The sequence below is a fragment of the Mustela nigripes genome, chromosome 3, assembly GCF_022355385.1.
Source record: "Mustela nigripes isolate SB6536 chromosome 3, MUSNIG.SB6536, whole genome shotgun sequence".
NCBI lineage: Eukaryota > Metazoa > Chordata > Mammalia > Carnivora > Mustelidae > Mustela > Mustela nigripes.
The window spans coordinates 29,169,827-29,191,176 of NC_081559.1; positions in this window are offsets into that span (position 1 = coordinate 29,169,827).

The following is a 21,350-nucleotide window of genomic DNA, read 5'->3' on the forward strand; positions in this document are numbered from 1 at the left end:
ACTCTCTCCATCAATTACCTTGCTGGTCTTTAATCTAAATGTTTAAAATGTTACCTTTGGACATCTACCGGCAGGCGGCATTTGACAGAATGGGACAATTACTTCTGGTCTTAAAATCGACCGAATCTGAGCTGTATTTGAATTCTCCTATGATGTGAACACTTACAATAGACAAGGCATGTCTTTTCCAGTTGCTGGGAAGAAATAAAATTCTGTATGTAGAAAGTTAGATGGCAAGGTGGAGAAATAACTCTATTTTTCTTTGTAAAAATGTATTATAGTGTATTTTGCTGTATGTTCTGAGAAAAGGAATTGTAGTTTCTCTAAAAGTAGGTAATTGCCATGAGAGGTTGAGATGGGGGAAAATGCCACCTTCCAGAACTAACCGCTATTAATACTCTGGCAGACCTTTTTCCTATGCAGGTATCTGTATTTTTCAAAAGGCTTCTCCTATTAAGCATACTATTATTAACTGCTTTTTTTCACTTAACAATACTCTGCAACTATGTTTCCATAACAGTTGACTCTCTATTTCTTAAATGGCTGCATAGAGCCTGGCTTATGGGTGCACATTAATTTACTTAACCAGTCCTCTGTTACAGCACTATGAGGTAGTTTCCTATTTTTCACCGTTATAAGTAGCTTGGAGATAAATATCATTTTTACACCTTTTTAAAATTTGGCCAATTATTTTCATAAAATAAATCTTAGTATCCCTGGGTCAAAGATACCCTCTTAGGAGCAAGAATATCTCTGCTATAAAAATGCAGAGAAAATGCTTCTCCAACCCCAGTCTCTCCTCCACGTTGTTATTTACCGTGGTGTAGTTGCCTGCGTTTTGTTAAGCTGTGGTTTCACTACAGGTTAGTGAGACATAGGAAGGGTAACTTCCTACTAAAATAACGACAGCAGCCAACTACTCCTACTTGGCATTTTTTTTTTTTCTGATTCCTCTTCTGTTTGCCCTGCTCCTTCCCTCTCACTGGCTACTGCCTTCAGCTGCTTGACCTCCTTTATCAGGCCGAGGATGTGTCATCTTCCATTTGGAACCTGGGTGCCAAGCTGTCCTTCAATCCTGTTCTCAGGTTTAGGTGTTCAGAGGGAGCCAAAGAAACCTCATACTCCTGCAGATCCATTTAGAGGGAAAGAGGGAGGCAGAGAGAGAGAGAGAGAGAGAGAGGAGGAGGAGGAGGAGGAGATAGAAGGGGAAGGAGGGAGAGAGAAACATTTTCCCTGACAAAGAAACAGATGCTGTGATCCATTTGTTTGTTCCTGAACATTTGCTATGTTGTTTTACCCTTGTAGCTTTATAGTACATTTTAATATTGAGCTGGGCAAAAATTTTATCTATCAATTTATTTTAAAAGATTGATTGATTTATTTTAGAGAGAGACCATGCACACAAGCACATTTACATTTGCAAGTGGGGGGAGGGTTAGAGGGAGAGATTCTCAAGCAGACTGTGAGTGAGGGTGGAGCCCAAAGCAGGGCTCCATCCCAGAACCCTGAGATCATGACCTGGGCTGAAGCCCAGAGTCAGATACTTAATGGCCTGAGCCACCGTGGCACCTCAGCACAGGACTTTCTGAACTTTTTTTTTTTAAACTATTTTTTAAAAAATTTATTTATTTGATAGAGATCACAAATAGGCAGAGAGGTAGACAGAGAGAGAGGGGAAGAGAAGCAGGCTCCCCGCTGAGCAGAAAGCCCCATTCAGGGCTCGATCCCAGGACCCTGGGATCATGACCTGAGCCGAAGGCAGAGACTTTAACCCACTGAGCCACCCAGGCGCCCCTTTCTGAACTATTTTTAAGAGGATCAGGGAAACAGAGATATAGGGCAAAGATCCGGAGAAGGGGGAAACAGAGGGATTTATTGGGGAGGGGAGAGGATAGGAAACTTCTTATGATGGGTAAAAATTTTGGTGCCTGGGGACTTCTCCCCACTCCCCAGGAGGGAGCATTGTTTGAGTATCCTCAGGTTCAGTCAAAGCTTTCTGCTCCACTCTCACTCCCTGTCTGGATGACAACAGCAACATCCATGTGATTGAAATGAGAAGTCCCAGGGACAGAGCAATGACTTTAGCCAGGGTAATAATTAAATTGCAACATCCTCTGTGTAGTCCACGGATGCAAAGTTGATCATGATGAGAAGAAAAATCATCAAATTACTCAGACTGTGGCTAACCTGGTTCCCTTGAATGTAATCTGAGTATGAAATGCTCACATTTCTTAGGTAGCTCTTCCTTTTATTTTGAGTCATAACTAGTTCTATTTCCTCTTAAAATTGAAATAAAATATTGATTTTTTATTGTTGTTGTTGATGAACAATTTCTGATGGAGAGTCTTCCATTTTTGAGTTTTAGCCTACTACTGTACTTCCTAGCCTATGTAGAAATTGATTTTGGGAAGTCAAAGGATACAATTCTGTTGAACGGTTTTCATTTTACAATGATAGCTTAGTAGTAAATGAGGACATTAGAATAAACATCATGAGGTCCTGGCTGTGAGCATCAATAGTGTTTTTTTAATAGCTATTAGAGTTATCGAGTTTTCCATTTTATAATACCATTTGTGATTATGCTAGAGTGAGCAGAAAAGAGGAAGCTGTAGTTCTATGGGTTATTATTATTATTATTTTTTTGGATGCATTAAGGAGGCATATTGGATTTAGAATCCAAGATTTTGGTTTTAGATCAAGCCGTACTAACTCTGTTTTCTCAGTGTGTCCTTTTTTTTTTTTTTTTTTTTTTTGTTAATCCCAGTCGTATCATCTGTAAAATAGGGAAAATAAGACTTGCCTTACCCATATTTCAGGTTGTTGAATGGACTGAAAAAAAAGAATGCATAGAAAGCTACTTTGTAAAAGAAAGTGTGTTCAGTCTTCAGGTACTACCGCTCAGAGATTATTCCCATAAAATGCCACTCAATTACCTAGGAACAAAAACTGGCCAAATTCCTGCTGAACGGTACTTTGTAAATAACCCGTTGAACCCACTAACTAATTTTTGGACCTGGCTAAAGCCATCCCAATTCACTCTGTCATTTATACTGATGATCACAGCATGAGGAAACCGAGGTTCTTCTGCGGGTTGGTTTTGCTTTTCCTGAGAAGAACCAGTTGGCCTTTGGGACCAGGACATGGAGGACTGGATACTATAGTGGTTCCCAAGCTTGGATTTTCATCAGACTCAGAGGGACCTTTTAGAAAGTGCTGATTTCAAGTTCTCATTCCAGACCTACTACACCAGAACTCTAAGCGGCTGGAGCCTCCAAATCTGTGCTTTTAACTCGCTCCCTAGAGTTTCAGATACATAGCCGGCTTTATGGCTACCCCTGGTGTAGAACCAGGCGATGAAGGTTCTGTTTTTTGCTATGTCAAGTACCAGTTGAATCTCTTTGGTCCTCACTTTTGACCTCTATAAAATGCCCAGTTTTTAAGCTGTGATCAAAATCCAGGAGCAGAGGATTCTTCACATGCTTCAGACTTGTGAACAAGGAAGCATGTGAAGCCAGTCTGAAGATTTAAACTATCCCAAGAACCCATCATTGCTTTCGTTTGATAACTGGGATTCTGGAAGCTTCTGCCTGAAATGAGTCCCATAGCTAAAGAAGTTTTGAACCCACTAAAGATGCATGACTCCAACATGACCTTCTGGTTCTGACAAGCTTTAGTTCTATAGCCACAGTTCAAATGCTCTCAGAGAACGTGGTATAAAACTTTCTTTTGTTTCATGTTCTGGTGATTAAAAGTCAGCACAGATCTTTGCAACATTGAGAGTCCAGATTTGAGGATAATTTGGGTCTTCAAAGAACACTCCTCTGCCTCCTTGAAAAAGTTGTGTTAAAGCAATTAAATACTATCTGAAGGAAAGGAAAAAAGAAATGCAAGCTGACTACTGAACAATGGGGATGGTGTTCACAAAACAATCCTTACCCTGAGATCAAAGCCAGAGAGAGATGGGGAGATGGTGTGCAGGGGACAAGAGGAAAGGGGAAGACAGGGAGGTGTCCGGATGGCTCCCGGTTCAATTAGGGATGAAAACGTACGATTTGGGAATAGTGTCCCGAATTCAGAACAATAGCTGACAACAGAAACACAAATGGCCCCGTGAGAACTCATGATGCAAGAGACCCTGGATTCTGTGTCTCTGTTCAGAGAAGGGGCCAAATAAAGGAACAAAACAAACAAGTGGACATAACTGTTTGCCATTCAAGGGAGCCACAGACCACTCAGCATATGGCGTGTGGAGATCCCGGAATGCACGGGCAATGTCATTTGGAGTGACTCTTCTTGTTCCAGAAGCCTGGGAGCCAGATGAGCATGAGGCTGACTGAAAGATGAGGTGGCTCATACCCTCCATTTCTGAGGTAGGAACATTCTTTCTCAGCTTCAGCGTCCAAGGTACTCCTCAGACTTGGCTCCTGGGAACGTTCATTGTTTCCAATTCTCAGATCTCTCCTGCAAAGGACAAAGAGGTGCCATTACCGAAGAGATTTCAAAAATATGCTCTAGACTGAAGAGAATCTCCAGAAAGGAGAGGCAAAAAGTCTTTTGAGTTGGAAGAGCACGGAGTCCCCTTAGGCCAATGGGCATGTGGGATGCCTGGTGCTTTTGCTGCTCTGTTTGTGAAGATCTGAGACAGCAAGGAAGATTGGGGTATGGCCTGAGAGAGCCTGAGAGAGGTAACCCCATTTTAGTCTGTGAGACTTCCTGGCTTAGAAGCAAGGATTCACCAAGCATCACGCTTTATTGGGGCAGGGAGGAGAGGCTGGACGTGGATGTTAACAAATCTAACTCTCCAAGCCTGTGTGTACTTAGGGAGTTAGTTCATTGTTTCTGGGCCATGTTACAAAGGGCAGAAGGAGAAATTCTTAGGCCAAGTACATCTGGCAAACAGTTGAAGTAAAACAGGATTTTTTTATTTTATTTTATTGCAGGACTTTTCATAACCTTTGGTATTCTAGGAAAGGGATATTGTATGCAGCATTTTCCAAGTGATTTGCTCATGGAAACATTTATTCGCATGTCATCTCTTGGGACTAATGTTCTATGGAACACACATCTCAAAGAAAAGAAACCAGGTCAAAGAATCTTAGGGACCTTAGAGTCTGTTTCCACGTCTTAGAAATCAGGTTATAGATCCTGAGAGAGAAAAAGATTTCCCTGGGATCAACACAGATGGTTTTTGGCTCATGTTGGAAGAGAAACAAGGATCTCATGTAGAAAATAACAGGTCTTAGGGATCTGGGAATACTCTTTCTACTACATCGTATTGTACTCGTTATTGCCCCTTTGTACAGGGGCTATTCTATAGTAATAGATAAAGCTGAGGTCAGATAATCAGGGGTCAGATTTTAGAGGGGTTTGAATGCCAGTTATTTCTGAATTTTATCCCAGTGTGTTAAACTTCCTCTTGACACTTATTACACCATATCATCATTGTTATTTGGCTCTTATCTTGATGCTTTTCCCATCTTTGCTATGGCAGGTAGAGTCTACTTCCCTGTCTCATTGATGTTGGGCTTGGCTGTGTGTTATGGGATGAATGTGTCCCTCCCAAAACTCATATTATGAAGTCCTAATCCTCAGTACCTCAGAATGGGACTGTATTTGGAGATAGGGTCTTTAGCAAGGTGATTAAATTAAAAGAGGTTAGGGAGAGTGGCACTAATCCACTACAAATGATGTTCTTAAAGGAAAGGAGATGAAGACACAGACAGGCGTAGAAGGAAGACCAAGTGAAGACACAGAGAGAAGGCGACCATTTACAAGCCAAGGAGAGAATCCTCAGGAGAAACCACTTTGCCAATACCTTGATCTTGGACCTCTGGTCTCCAGAACTGTGAGAGTTGAAGCGACCCAATCTGTGTGTGTGTGTGTGTGTGTGTGTGTGTGTGTGTGTGTGTGTTTTGTTTTTGTTTTGGTCACAGCAGCCCTTGGTAAACTAATGGAATGTCTGAGATAGTCTTCATGATGGATAGGTGGCCATCATCCAAGGAGTCATCAGGAACCCAAGCCTTTCCCATCTTGTTACTCCGCCATCTTCAATACATGGTTTCCAGAGTCAGTGTGCTTGTCTACAAGAAGATGATAGTGCGGGAATGGTTTTATGGGCACCATCTGGAAGAAGTGGTATATACCACTCCCATTCACAGTCCATGGTTAGAACTCCGTTCATGGGCACAGCTACTGTGAAGGCTGATGGAAACTGTAGTCCGGCCGTGAACCAGGAAGAAGAGGAAATGGATTTGGGGGTTAGCCAGCCTGTCTTGGCCATATCTCTTAACTACCCCATTGGAATAGGTTGCATGAGAAAACAGCAATGATTTCTCTCAGATCACAAGGCTAAATAGAAAGGGGCATATATTTTATATATTATAAAGAAACTTCTGCTTGTAAAACAAAACAAAACAGAACAAAAACAACTGTAGAAAAGTGTGAATATAAAAAGTAACAGCCCCACTTGTTTTTCCTCTCCAAAGCCAGGCCCCGGAGGAGACTGGAGCCAGCCCATGGCCTTGTGTGCTGGGTCATCTCATTGGCCAAGGTAACAGTTCGGCTGAGTTGTGTGAGGTGAGACTTCACACTGGTGTTCCAATAAACCACTGCCCAGGGAGTGTGTCCCTTCCCTAATACAAAAGTCCCTTTCCCTGCCCTGTTGGTGCCCCGATTGCAAAATCGCCCTGATTTCCACACACGGGGGAACTAATGACGCTTCTGTTTCTGACTGGTATTTGTTTGGTTGGCAACTAACTGAGACCCAGACAAGGTCAGGAGGTCAGAAAAGCATTTGATCATTCTGGCTGAAGTGAATTGAACATTAGCTGGAGAGGCAACCCAGACGCACGCTCAGAAACAGTGATTATTGCTATTTTTCATGTTGGTGGTCTTTGCAAAATAAAACCCAACTTTAACAGAGGCTTCAACTTTGATCAAACAGTGGTGTTTGGATTCCCTTGCTTTTCTCCTTATGCTAGAAAATGTTGGTTCCAACTTAACCTTGTGGAAGCATCGGGGCAATTTAAGACAAATTTTCTCCTTTTAGGCAAAGAGGTGCGTTTAGACGGATTACTGTGGAGTCACTTCTTACCGGGAGCATTTGTTCTAAGCACAGGAATACCCCTCTGGTGCTGCCTTCCCTGACATTTGTAACACTCACCTTTGTTTCTTGCTGTTTGATTCTCCTGGGTGTCTCTTATCTCCCAGGAACACTTGCCTTGTTCAAGTGTTGTTGCGTCGTTAGAAAATAGGCTTTAATTCTCTTAAGGTAAAACATTTCCCTCATTTGCCTTTTCGTTTATTCAACAAACATTTATCAAATGCCTTTCCGTGCCAGGTCCCCAGAGTACTGAAATGAATAAGCTAGTCGCTGCCCTCCAAACCCCGGTGTCTAGTGGGGTTGGTCCCATTGTCACAGAAACTTGTACTGTGTATTGTGGGAAGCTGGATTATCTTATCCTCTGTTCCAGGGGGCAGTTGAATGTAGTGCATGAAAAGACTGAACACAATCTTGATAGTCCTAAAATGTTAAAAGTTGTGGTTTTGGGTGTACACACAAATGTCAATAATTTCCCTTGTTATTGTAAAAGGTTGTTGAACAGGAAGTGAGGATGGTATTGCTGGAAAATAGTATATTTTTCAAAAATGATGAGGAGTGAATCATTGACTTTATTAGATAATTGTTGCCTATTAAATAAATTATTGAGCCCATTAGGGAAGAGCCTAATAAGAAATAGCCTATATTCTGTGTTTTGCTCCTGTTCTTCCTTCCTTCCCTCCTTCCTTTCTCTCTTTTCCTCCCCACCTATTCCCTCCCACTCTTCTTGTTTTCTTTTTTAATTTAACATTTATTGAAAACCTGCTGCATTCATGGTGTTCTGTATCTAGGATTTTCCAGTATAGACCCAATTTTATATAATTACATTCTTTTTCAATAAGGTGTTTTATGAAATATTTAACTAAATGTGATTTGGTTTCAATATCCTTGTTAAACTTTTCACATAACAGAACCCACAAAATGAAAAAAAAAAAAACAAAAAACAAAAGCCCTCTCTAGGTCTTGGGCTTTTCTCTCTGGCTTGGGCAATATGGCCCCTTGGTATGTTTAAGTTTCTGGAAGAGGCTGGAATGGGACAGTGTAGGGACATACAGGTGAATAGGGCTCAGCGCCTGTTACGATCTAACAGGAAAGAGAAGGTGAAATCCGAGTCTCTGTCACAAAGCCTTGATTTGCTGAATGCATGTTGCATCCCTCATTGACTTTCCTTAGCCAATCTTTTGGGAAGCATGTGGAAAGTGAGAAAAGTGAGAAATTACTTCTATTTGATTTTATCCCTGTACATTTATGTTCAAAACAACCCCTGTAGACAATATGTTTCCCAAGAATTGGCTTTTTGTTGATTTGATAAACTCCAAGTCACTCAACTCATTGGGAGAATTCGACTTCCTCTGTTGTAAATTATGGGGGCCAAGAAACTATGGCCATCTGTTTTTGTAAGGCCTGGGGCTAAGAATGGATCTTACATTTTTAAATGGTTGAAAGGAAATCAAAAGAAGAATATTTCATTACTTGAGAAAATTATATGAAATTCAGTTTCCGTGTCCATAAATAAAGTTTTATTGGAACACAGCCATGCTTATTAATTTACATATTGTTCATAGCTGCTTTTGCTACAATGGCAGAGTTGAGTATTTGTGAGAGAGGCCATATGGCCCAGAAGTAAAGCTGGAAATATTTATTATCTGGTCCTTTAAGCAGGCCTGCTAACCCCCTGATATATTGTTTTATTTCTATTGGAGAAAAGTTTAAAGAGGCATCTTAACACCTGGGCCCAGAATCTCTTCTAGAAGAGGAATTGTCTTTATTTAGAAAAGTCCTCAGATGGACCATTTGGATGTTAAAGGACAGGCCCCAGTGTAGGTGGGGAATAGCAGTCAGCTGTTTTGTATAAAACGGAGGATGGTCCCTAGGCTTCCTTACATGGTTAGAAAGAAGACGGCTCTTACAGCAAAACATATTCAGGTTTGGCTCCCACTTCTGTATGACTTTGGGCCAGTCATTTAACCTTTCTGAGCTTCAGTTCTTTATTTGTCACATGGGAACAATAGTCAAATTTAACTCTCAGTTTGATGATAAAATGAATTAACGTATATAAAGCAGTTAACGTGGAGCCTGGCACATAGCTTGCAGTCTCTCCTAGCTATGATTTACGACTATCGTTATTATTTTTATAGGATACAGGAAAATTAAATGAAATATATGTGAAGTGCCTAGAATGGAAGATGCTCAGAGACCTGGGCCCTTCCTGGACGAGGATGATCTGAGCCAGGATGATCCATGGATGCTCAAACATGCATCTGAAGCCAGAGCTGTACTGGGGACCTCTGCAGCGTCTGGGGAATGTGCCCCTTGGTTGTGAAGGATAAGTGTGGTTAAGAATGGGTTTTAGGGGTGCCTGGGTGGCTCACCGAGTTAAAGCCTCTGCCTTTGGCTCAAGTTATGATCCCAGGGTCCTGGGATGGAGCTCTACATCAGGCTTTCTGCTCAGCAGGGAGCCTGCTTCCCCCTCTCTCTCTGCCTGCCTCTTTCCCTACTTGTGATCTCTATCAAATAAATAAATAAAATCTTAAAAAAAAAAAAGAATGGGTTTTAGCACGAGCAGTGTCCTTACATAGAGCTTACTTTGTCTCTTCAGAGGGTTGAACAGGAAGAAATGGGTTATTGGTACAATGGGAAGTACAATATATAGAAAGAATCTAGGGATAATAATGGCTATTTTATTGATTTTCCAAGAAAAGAAGAAATTCCCAGGAAATAGGGTTATTTAACCTCACACAACAGTGGCCAGGGGACAGAAAGGAGGTTTATTATTATTTTTTTTAAAGTTTAATTTACTTTTATTTTTTCAGTGTTCCAAGATTCATTGTTTATGCACCACACCCACTGTTCCATGCAATACATGCCCTCCTTAATACCCACCACCAGGCTCTCCCAACCCCCCACTCCCCTCCCCTCCCAAACCCTCAGTTTGTTTCTCAGAGTCCACAGTCTCTCATGGTTTGTCTCCCCCTCCGATTTCCCCCAACCCACTTCTCCTCTCCTTCTCCCAATGTCTTCCATGTGTTTGGATGATGACGACTTCTTTAGAACTTGTATTCTCAGCAAAGGGTTTCTATCAACTGCTAATTTAGAACAAACACTGTTGGCCAGCCTAGAAGCTGTTTTTGAACCTTGTGTTAAATGAATATATGCCATTCTCTGCATGAGTAGTTGTTCAGAGTTTGGATTCTTGAGGCAGAAGGATAAGTTGGATTCAAATCTTGGCTCTGCTATTTATTAACGGTGACCTCAGACAAGTGAATTCACCCATCAGTGCCTCACCTGTACATCCGAATAATGACACCTGCTTGCAGCCAGCGGGCTCCTAGTGATCCCCACCTACTGGCATGCATGCCCTTGTGTCTCCTCCTACACTGACACGAGGTCATCTGGGTGACTAAGAGAATACACTGGAAGTGACATGGCCCCTTGGCTTTTAGGTTACAAAAAATACTGCGACCTCAACTTTGTTTGCTGTCTTTCTTCTCTTGTTTCTACTGTCTTTCTGCCTCCCTTATTCTCAGGTTACTTGCTCAAGTCAGATGCCACGAAGCGAGGATGCTCAGGCAGTCTGTAGAGAGGCCCACGCTGGGAGGAACTTGGGCCTGCCAGCAGCCACATGAGTAACCTTGGAAGTGGATCCTCTGGTCCCAGATGACAGCAGCTCTGGCCAACGTTCCATCCTCGTGAGAGACCCTGAGCCAGAACCACCCAACCAAACTTCTCCCCAGATCCCAACCCACAGAAACTATGAGATAATTAATATTTAGTTAATTAACTAATTAATTAAGAAAGATTTATTTTATTTATTTGAGAGAGAGAGAGAGAATGGACACGTGGTGGGGAAGGACAGAGGGAGAGAACCTCCCTGTTGATCATGGAACCGGGCTTGGGGCTCCATCTCACGACCCATGAGATCATGACCTGAGTGGAAACCAAGAGTCAGAGGCCCATCCAACTGAGCCACCCAGGCACCCCTAAATGCTTGTTATCTTAAGTCGATACCTTTGGGATAACTTGTTCCATAACGAATACCATATTTCATAGAGTTAATATTTATAAAGCTCTAGAACATTACCCACCAAACAGTTAAATACCATGTAAGTGTTTGTCAAACATAAATTCACGTGGAAATACATACCTAACTGGGGGATTAGGGTAAAGGAAGTGCCCTCTGGGTCGGTCAAAAATTCACACAATCAAGTCTTGGCTATTTCAAAATCAAAGCCTTCTGCTGTCTTTAGGGCAATCTTGCCTGTTTTCATAATAATCTGCAATAAGGAGGAGACCCTGATTTATATTTCCTGCAGAAGAGAAGAGATATTGAAATGGTAAGCGCCAAAGAAATTAAAAGTCATTTCGGTTTTTCAATTCATTACTTCTAGAAAAAAATTTGAGCCCAGCTTCATTACTAGTGCTCCGTTTTAGTGCTGATGATAATTGCAAAGGCAGTATTTTAAATTAGAATGTATAAGACCACATGTAATTAACCTGTACAGAAGGGCTGAGACTTCATATTAGACTATTAAATCAATCCCAGCAGAATCACTAATGCTAAGCAATTGATTTGAAAATACTGTACGGGCAGAGGAAAGAAACTGGATGCTAATTACCATCCACGAGAGTTGAGCACACTCCTCCAATGCTGTTAGAGTGGCTGGCTTTTTCCTCTGGCCCTTAACCCACTAGCAGCTGAAAATGCAAATTAGTTCAGCCTGAAGACTTAAAACAACCTGAAGTCTAAGGCAAGAGAGAGTTTTTCTGTCACTCTGTATGAGGATCAAAAGGGGGACTCTCAAGAGTGACTTGGAAGACCACACTGTCTGTTGTGGGGTCCTGGTGAAGAGTCCCAGGAAGGCTCTGGTCATAGCATTTCTTCCTTTCTTTCCTTCCTTCCTTCCCTCCTTTCTTTTTTAAAGACTTGATTTACTTATTTGTCAGAGAATGGGGGGGAGGGGAGAGAAAGAGTGAGCGCACAGGCAGGGGGAGTGGTGGACAGAGGGAGAAGCAGGCTCTCTGCTGAGCAAGGAGCCTGATGTGGGACTCGATTCCAGGACGCTGGGATCATGACCTGAGCTGAAGGCAGAGGCTTAACTGACTGACCCGCCCAGGCATCCCTCATAGCATTTCTTGAGGCGGTGAGCATGAGCTGCTCCCTCTACACTTGCATTATGTATACTCCTCTCCTACACATTCCTCTCTCAACTCAGCTCTACTCCCGTTTCTTCTTGTTTCCACCCTGCCACATCCATTTACCCGCTTTCTTTTTTTTCACTGGGTCATTCAAGGGATGGCGAATACCTGCTCGCTTACCCAACAAAAAGAGCAGTAATGACCGTCGCTTACCTTTATTCTCTGGGGCAGAGAATGTAAGCTGGCTGTCAGAATCCAGTCCCCACTCCCCCTCTAGGAATACGGTGTAACCAGACACACGGCCAAATTATATTTCTCAGACTCACTTGCGGTGAAGTATGGCCAAGTCTTTTTGTGGCACCATGAGGGGAAGTGATGTGTGTTGTTTCTAGGCAGAATCCTTTAAAAGAAGTCATGAATCCTCCTGACTCCCTCCCTTTGCTGGCTTGATGCAGATGATGACATGGTCCTAGAGCCACAGATGGAGTGAGTCTGAGCCATTGAATCGCCATGTGGAGTAAGGCCAAGGTGAACCAGGTTCACACTTCTGGGTCTATCATGTGAACAAGAAATCTTTTGTGTTTGGGCCATTGTATAATTTAAGATCTATCCCTTTAGCTTATTCCCTTCGGTGTTTCTGTGCACTATCTCCTTTAATTCTCATAGCCACCTTATTAAGGGCACCGTTATTATTTTATTTTATAGATGAAGAAACAAAGGCTCAGGAGATGAAACAATTTGTCTGAGGACACCCAGATAGTAGATGACAGACCTGGCACTGGGAAAGTGAAAAAGAGGTTCAAAATGTTATCTATGTATTAAGCTCTGTTCTTCCATTTCCAGGTGATACTGTGGTTTTACACATATTTCAGACCAGTCTTCTTGCATATCAGTCCAAGGGAGGGGCCAAAGGCAAGACCCATGATCATGGAGAAGTGAAGTGGGGATGGGAATGCAGAGTTCTGTTATTTTGTTTTTCCTTAGCTCCCCAAGGCAGCAAGGGGTACAGGTCCCATCGTAGGCAATAGGTAAATTCAGTCAAGATCGTCTCTGACACTTTCAAGAACCTATTGATGTCTTTTCCCCTTTAATCTTAACTTCTCATGCTCTGTGAAGTCTGGATTAGTCTAATAGAGGTTTGGCATTAATAATGGACACTTTATAGGGGCACTGGGGAGTGCTCAGTTGGCTAAGGCTCCGACTCTTGATTTGGGCTCAGGTCATGATCTCAGGGTTGTGAGATCGAGCCTCATGTCTGGCTCCACACTCAGTGCAGAGTCTGCCAAGAGTCTCTTGCTCTGTCCTTCACCCCACTCTCTCTCTTGTGCGTGCTGTCTCTCTCAGATAAATAATCTTAAAAAATAAGAATGGACACTTAAATATATTTTGTGCAAATTACACTTGTATAGCCTTGAGCTTGGAGGATAAAAGTCTCCCCAAAAGATATGAGCTGATATCAGGTTGAGCTCCAACATGAGAGAGGTACTCAGGTGATAGTTTGGGTTACCATTCAGTTCAGGTGGAGATCCTACAAGTCAGTAGAAGCCCTAAAACTGGCCTTTCCTAGATACCTGGCCTCTCATCCATGTTTTCTAGAATTCATAGAGTTTACTCTGAAATTCTAGCCTTATTATTTGGTTGCAACAACTGTCGTTAGCAAACCATGTTACTTGGGATTTGTTATGGCTCTAGGTACAATGTCACACCATATTATGAGTGTCATATTTTTGTTTTGGCCACAGACCATTTTGTTAGTAGGAATCACATGTTTGGTCTGTGGGCATGCTTGGCCTTTAAGCTTTTGTGGCATAAAGCCAAGAAGACTAAGCCCAGCACCCCTGGCTTGGCAGACCATACGGTCTTACCTCCTTCTACTACTGATCAATACCTTCTCTGGAGAAGAATCTTCATTGGTTAATGGATGAATGAGTGAATTTCACAGTACTCATAAAGAGACTGCTATTCCTCAGGTATAGCTGGGAATGCGGAATGGGCATAGCTCAGGTGAGCAAGATGGACATGATCTTCTTCAGGGAGTTTAGAGTTCAGTGGGGGAGATAGATACCTGCACCAGAAGCATAACAGCATGGTGGGGGGTTCATGAACGATATGCATAGGGAGCCATGATTATGATTCATGGGGAGGAGGACTTACTTAGGGCAGAGTGGACAGGGAAGGCCTCTCTGACCTCTCTGAGGCCTCTCCCTCATCTCACCCTTCCCCCCCTCAGAGACATTTAACCTCCAGCCTGAAGGATAAGAAGTTACCATTATTGAAAAAGGGAGATCAAGGAATGGGGGTAGGGAGCAAATGACTTCAGAGAGGAGTGGTTTGTACTTTCTAGTGAATGGTTTGAGGGTGACTTATTACTTCTCCCTGGTGTGTTCATTCTCAGCATTAGCTCTCATGGGAGATTTCTGGGCTCAGTGGCCTGAAGGAAAGTATTTGTTTGGGAGTTGAGGACCCTTAACTGACCACACCTGCTGTCACTTTCACAGGCAGGTTTAACTTAAGGGGGTCTCCTGGGAGTTCCTGCATGCAGCCCAGGCCCCACCTCTTGACCACCCCCCCCCCCCCCCCCCCCGCACTTCTCACTTGAACACTGTTTTTAGCCCCACTGGAGAAAGGAGTCAAGAAGCTCTGGGACTAACAGGTCTGTGCAGGACATTGTTTTGCCAGGGCAAATGGGAGAGGGTTGGGCCTGGACTCTTCAGCTGCCCCAGGGCTTGGTGGGTTAGGATGGAGGGCCCCAAGCTGTACAGAGGACACTTGGAGAAATAGAGCTCTTGGATCCCACCATTGGCTCTGGTCCCACTGAACTCACCCACCTCTCCCTTGAGTCCCGAGCATAAAGGCAGGGCAATCTGAATGACCACCAGAGAAAAGAGGCCCAGTCTATGTGTGCAGGCACCCGCACACAGACGCTCATTAGTCTGGAGAGGGCAGGGCAGAGGTACTTTTCTACAGACTCTCCAAGCTCATTTAAAGTCTTAAGAAAATTCCTCAAAGGCTCCATTTATCTTTTAGAAGGTCAATTTCTTTCAGAGGTGTTCTATATCAAGGTTATTTACATAGATTTTGCTGGAGGGAAGGGTATTGCTTATCCAACAGAAAGTAAATCCACTTTTCTCATGTTTTCCTTTTCTTTCTTTCTTTTTTTTTTTTTTTTCTTTTTCTCTAGAGCATTGGAGACAACTCAGCATCCATCTTTTTGGAACCTGACTCTGAGCTCCAGTGCCTCCTGTCCCTGATTACAGTGGCCCCTAACCCATGGCTCATCCAAATCCCTCACGGCTCAGGGTAAGCACGTTTTCACTTGTTAGTCTATCCATTGGGGAGTCATAGGACGTCTTATTGTAAGTAAAGTTAGATGAGATTTAGGGAGAGTTTCACCAAATGTAAATCAATGCCTTGAGGCTTTGGGAGTATTCCTTCTCGTCTTTTCTCTTGGAATATGCAGTTTAGACCCCAAGGGTATGGTTTAGCAAGATCTCAAACTAGAAACTTATTGAAAGTAATCTCCAACACAACTCCAAACTTTCTTGAACATCTCTGTCAGCAAAAGAATAAAGTGTAGTTTTTTCCCCCCTCATCAATAAATGCACATACCATCCAGGTTTCCACCCCAATTTGGGAGGGAATGAAGTGTTACAAATCTAGGTCAGGGTGATCTCTATTCATCTCTGAAATGTCCTGGGATCCATCAAACCATCACTGAACTCCATTGGACTTGTTCTGTATCTGCTCTGTGCAAGGTGTTGGGCATCTAATACTGCTCAGGATACAGCCTTACCTTGGAGAAAATAAGATGTGCTCCAGGAGAGAGACAGGTAGAGAGGAAATAGGATGACATAAAAAAAGATAAAAGGGAGATATTTGTATATTTTATATATATATATAAAACATATATATGTATTATGTATATGTACATATATATACACATATATACACAGTAAATATTATATATAAATGTATATATATTATACATATATACATATAAATGTATATATTATACATTTAATAATTATATATTATATATAATATAAATATTAAATAAATAAATAAATATATATATACACACACACAGTAAATATTACATATTACAGGAATGAATAGATAGGAAAGGAAATCTTTCTCCAGTGGGTGGAGGAGGCAGTAGGTGATTATTTGGCAATGTCTGGAGACATCTTTGATTATCAAAATTGGATGTTGGGGGTACTACTGGCATCTAATGGGTAGAGAGAGACTGCTAACCATCCTAAAATGCACAGGACAGCCCATTTTAAGGAACAGTTACATAGCTCCAAATGTCAAGAGTGGTGAGAAGCAATCTTCTAGGGTCTGTCTGAGCTGGGCCTTAAACATCTCTGGGGTCTACCAGGCAGCAACCAGGGAAGGCCATTCTGTTCAAAGCCTTCATTCTACTTTCAGCTTTGGGGATGGTAGAGGGAGCCAGACTGAGAAGAGATGAGGCTCTGGGTTTGGGGGGCTCAGCACCCAGGGATGGTATTCCTGGGTGGCTTTAAAGCTGGCTCCAGGTATTTCCTGCACCTGCCATGGTGCAAGTCCAGGGTAACTGGGCAGGAGAATGGTATTTCTTCCTTTTGATGGTGACTCAAGAGGGAGAATTGAGGAATTTGTTTTCTTGGTCCTGACGAGGGTGGGTGTCCAGGAGAGAGAACACTGGAGACAGTAAGAGCAGGAGGATGACCCCCACAGTCAGTGACTTAACTTGAGCCTGTGCTTTGCAACACTCGTTAGGCAGCCAGACCATTACCTATGGGCACTCAAAGCTGGAGACTTAGGTGCTAGCTGGTAAACCTGTTCCACCCCAAGATCTGGAATGGAAGGTTGGAGCTGTACGTTGACTATCTGATGTCTTTTAAAAAAACGTTTTAATATTTATTTATTTATTTTAGAGAAAGAGAGTGCACACACTCATGAGCAGGGGTGGTGGTGGGAGGGTAGGGACAGAGGTAGAGAATTTTCAGCAGACTCCCAGCTGAGCTCATGACCCTGAGATCATGACTTGAGCAGAAGTCAAGAGTCAGAGGGCTCAGTCATCTTTGGACAGATGCCAGAAAGATGTTCTTAATTGAAATGACACAGCATTATCTGAATGGACCCTCCCAATAGCCCAGTGAGGTTGTTCCCCAAAAGATAATAGTGTATTGAAGTACAACAGCACATTGAAGGAAACAGACTGAGAGCAATTTGGGTCCTGCTGATGGGAAAAAGATATAGTCCTGGTTTGGCTGGTGGACCAAGGCTGAGCTATTTACTGGAATTGTCCATCGTCCTTGACCGGCTCTCTTCTCTAGCCCCACGACCCCTGCTGTTGCCTATGTGAGCCTTTGGTGGCTCTGCTGCCCTCTAGCTTTAACATCACCAGAAGGACACTCCGAGGTGTAAGGAGAATGAGATCTCCCACAATGCCTCACCCTAAGGTGTTTGTTTGGTTTTGCTTCCTGCCATCGTCGGTACAGATCTACAGTTGCAAAAAATAGCACAATTGTTGTGGAGACCTTTTGCATGTGTGATGTGCTTGTCCATGTTCTGCACAGACCCCTTGAATCATTTTAAGGAGCTCATCAAGGTGGAGTGCTATCACTTACCTATCAATTCCCCTCTTTGGTCATTTCAGAGGCTTCCAGAATTTCAGCATCACAAATATCATTGTCGTGAGCATCTTTGTGTAAATAGATCTTTTGCTTTCTTTCAAAGATCTCTTTAGGAGACTTTTCTAGCACTGGGATTAATGTGTCAAAGGGTATGAATATTTTCACGGTTTCGGATATATGTTGTCAAATTGCTTTCCAGGAGTATAGCAATTTACATACCTGACATGAATAAATGAATGTAGCAGGTGGGCAAAATGTTGCCAGCGTTGAATATTATTATTTTATTTTCAAACTGTTTTTTTTTTTTGCTGGTTTAATATATATGTAAGAGTCCTAATTTAAATATATGAAATATGCCTAAGATGCAGGTTGGCACTGGTGTTTCCCTGCAGGCTATGATCCCTATCATGCTCCTTGGACTATAGCCTTGACCTTCTGTCTGTCCTGTATAATCCCCATCCCCCACATGACCTTGGCTGCCATCACTCTCCTGTGAGTGCCTGGTCTTGACTTGGCCCACATTCCTATAAATGTTAGGCATTAATGGTAACACTAAGCATCTAGGTTGAGCCCCTCTGTAGCATGGTGGTTGAAAGACTGCATATATTCATCTTTTGGTTCCTTAGTTTATCAGTTGTGTGACTTTAGATAAATTACCTAATTTCTCTGAGTCCGGGCTTAATTGAGGTAATGTATGTTAAGCACTTAACACTGTGCCTGTTACAGAGTAATGCTAGTGTTAATAATACTCAATTTTACCTACTTACTTATTTATTTTTAAAGATCTTAAAAAATTTATTCATTTGAGACAGAGACACAGAGAGAGAGGGGAAGGGGCAGAGGGAGAGGGAGAAGCAGACTCCCCACTGAGCCAGGAGAGAGACTTGGGGTTCTATGTCAGGACCCAGAGATCCTGATCCGAGCTGAAGGCAGATGCTTAACCATCTGGGCCACCCAGGTGCCCCATTAATAATAGATTTTAGTTAATCATGTCATTATTTGAGATGGTAATATTATATCCTCATTTTACAGATGAGGCATTGAGGCTCTGAGGGGGTTAAAGTACTTTGTGCAATATGGGCGACCAAGACAGAACGCAGTGTGATCTCTGGCCCTTCCCCTCTGCGGCACTGGTGAGTGGGCCCTATGGGTGGGAGCAGGATTCATGAAAGCCCTCTGTATACCAGGACGGTCGGTGCTAACCTAGCTATACATGGAAATGACTGCGAGCTACAGACAGACATGTCTCTAAACCCAAACCAAATGAATTCCACACTGCCCCTTGTCTGGATTCCAAAAATGCCAGCAGTCACTCTAGTACCACCTAATCTGAGGGGAAGTATGGCTGAGGGAAACTTAGAGTGGAAAGAGATTAATCTTAACCAATTGTGGTTAAAATGTCTTACTTCTGAAAATTTTACAGACACGTGTGACCATGTGCAGTACGGCTCTGGGCCTTGGCGGAGGGTGGGGGTCCCTGGAGCTGAAGCCCCATTCATGTCATAGTAAACAGGCCGCGGGTCTGGTCTTTGACTAGGCGTTAACCAGGCATAGCAGGGGCTGGTTACTTTGGATGGCTTTTCCCCTTTCTCTGAATTATAACTTTGTCATTAGCATCATTTCAGCCTGAGAGTTTCTGCCAGGGTAGAATTACTCTAATTAAGAGGAAGAGAAAAATATGTTGCTAGTCATTAATTTTTCTTGATTAGAAGGTGACCCAGTTTGAGGTTAAACGAAGAGGATGGAGGTAGTAATTTAGCGCCCTGGGAGGGGGTGGCTTGTGGAGAGTTTTGTGAGCTGGAGAAGCAACAGCTGGATCCAAGATTGCCACTTGATTTGAATTCATAGCTACTTGTAAACAGATGTATAAGAGATCTTTAGGGATGGTGTGCTAACTTTTAGAAGGAACGAAAGCACGGGTGGTATGGATGCCACATCTGCGTCCCAAGACATGTTCGAAGCCTTTTTCTCTTAAGTGTAAAAATAGTATGTTCTCATTATTCCTTGATTTGAGGATCTAGGCCTTGAGTGGTCCAATGCTGCGATAGCAAGAAACTTACCTTAAGCTTCTGCCCACAGCATTGAACATGTGTTAACAGAACTCCAATATTTTAGCTTTCTTCCGTAATACAGGACACAGCATTTTGAGGTTTTTGGGATGAGAACAAAGCATCGTTTAGGGTAAAGAGCACAGACTTGGGAGCCAGAGGACCCGAGTGTGAGTGAATGTGAGTTCTGCTTCTGTGTTTGCTAGCCCAGTACCGTTTGAATTAATCATTTGGGCTCACTGAACTTGTTTCCAGCATTACAAACTGAGTTTGAGGCATCAAATGAGATAATTAGATATATGGGATACCGAAGGGACATACCATAGTTTTTATGTCATCATCCAGTTCTCAGATGACTTATGAATTGGGACTTCAAGCAGCATCTTTGGGAAGGCGAGGCAGGCGTCTAAGTTTTTATTCTAAGGGCAAAGCTGGTGAGGGAAAGCCTGCCTCAGCCTCCAGAGGTCATGCGCCTTCCTCTTTCACCTGCTAAGGCTCTGGTGGCCCTGGAGACTATGCACATTTTGGAGAGATGTAACTTCATAATTTTTTTTATGGTCCATGGCCAAGTTTAAAGAAGAGATAGAGGCTTGCAAAATTTTTATTTATGACATGATTGTCAGAACTCGCGTTCGCAAATACTGGCAGGGTTGAATTTATGGAAGTGGAGGCTATTTGAGTACGCTATCCACCAATTTTACAATGTTGCCCTGATGGAGGTGTTAGAATCTGGCTGCAGGACAGCCTGGGGGCATCCCGGGAGCTGTTTGTCCTCAGCAGGCTCTTTTCCTGATTGTGTAGTGACTTATGTCGAAAGGCTAAATGTCACAGATTCAACTTGTAACTCGTATAGATCTCAATTTGGCTGAAGCAAGTTTTGTTTTTCTGGGTCTATTCTTAATTAGTAATTTGGTTCTGGTTTAATTACCATTGTCTGCTGATTGTTTTTTGTATCCTCAGCACTCTTTAACCCATTAACTTTTGAAATTTGACGTGGCTATCTCAAGTGGATAAAGAATAATCTTTTTTTTTTTTTTTAAAGATTTTATTTATTTATTTGTCAGAGACAGAGGGAGAGAGAGCGAGTGAGCACAGGCAGACAGAGAGGCAGGCAGAGGCAGAGGGAGAAGCAGGCTCCCCGCCGAGCAAGGAGCCTGATGTGGGACTCGATCCCAGGTCGCTGGGATCATGACCTGAGCCGAAGGTAGCTGCTTAACCAACTGAGCCACCCAGGCGTCCCAAGAATAATCTTTTTTCTTAAAGAGAATTTCTTATGGGGAAAAGATTGTAATTCACAGTTATTTGCAGTTGGTGTCAACGGGTGGAGCAGGGGCCAGGGGTTGGAGCAGAAACTGGGAGGGCAGGGGCTGCACTGCCCCCCACCACCCCCCGTCCCCCGCCACTGGCCGGGCCCCCACCTACTAGAGTAAATGCAGGCTCCGACTG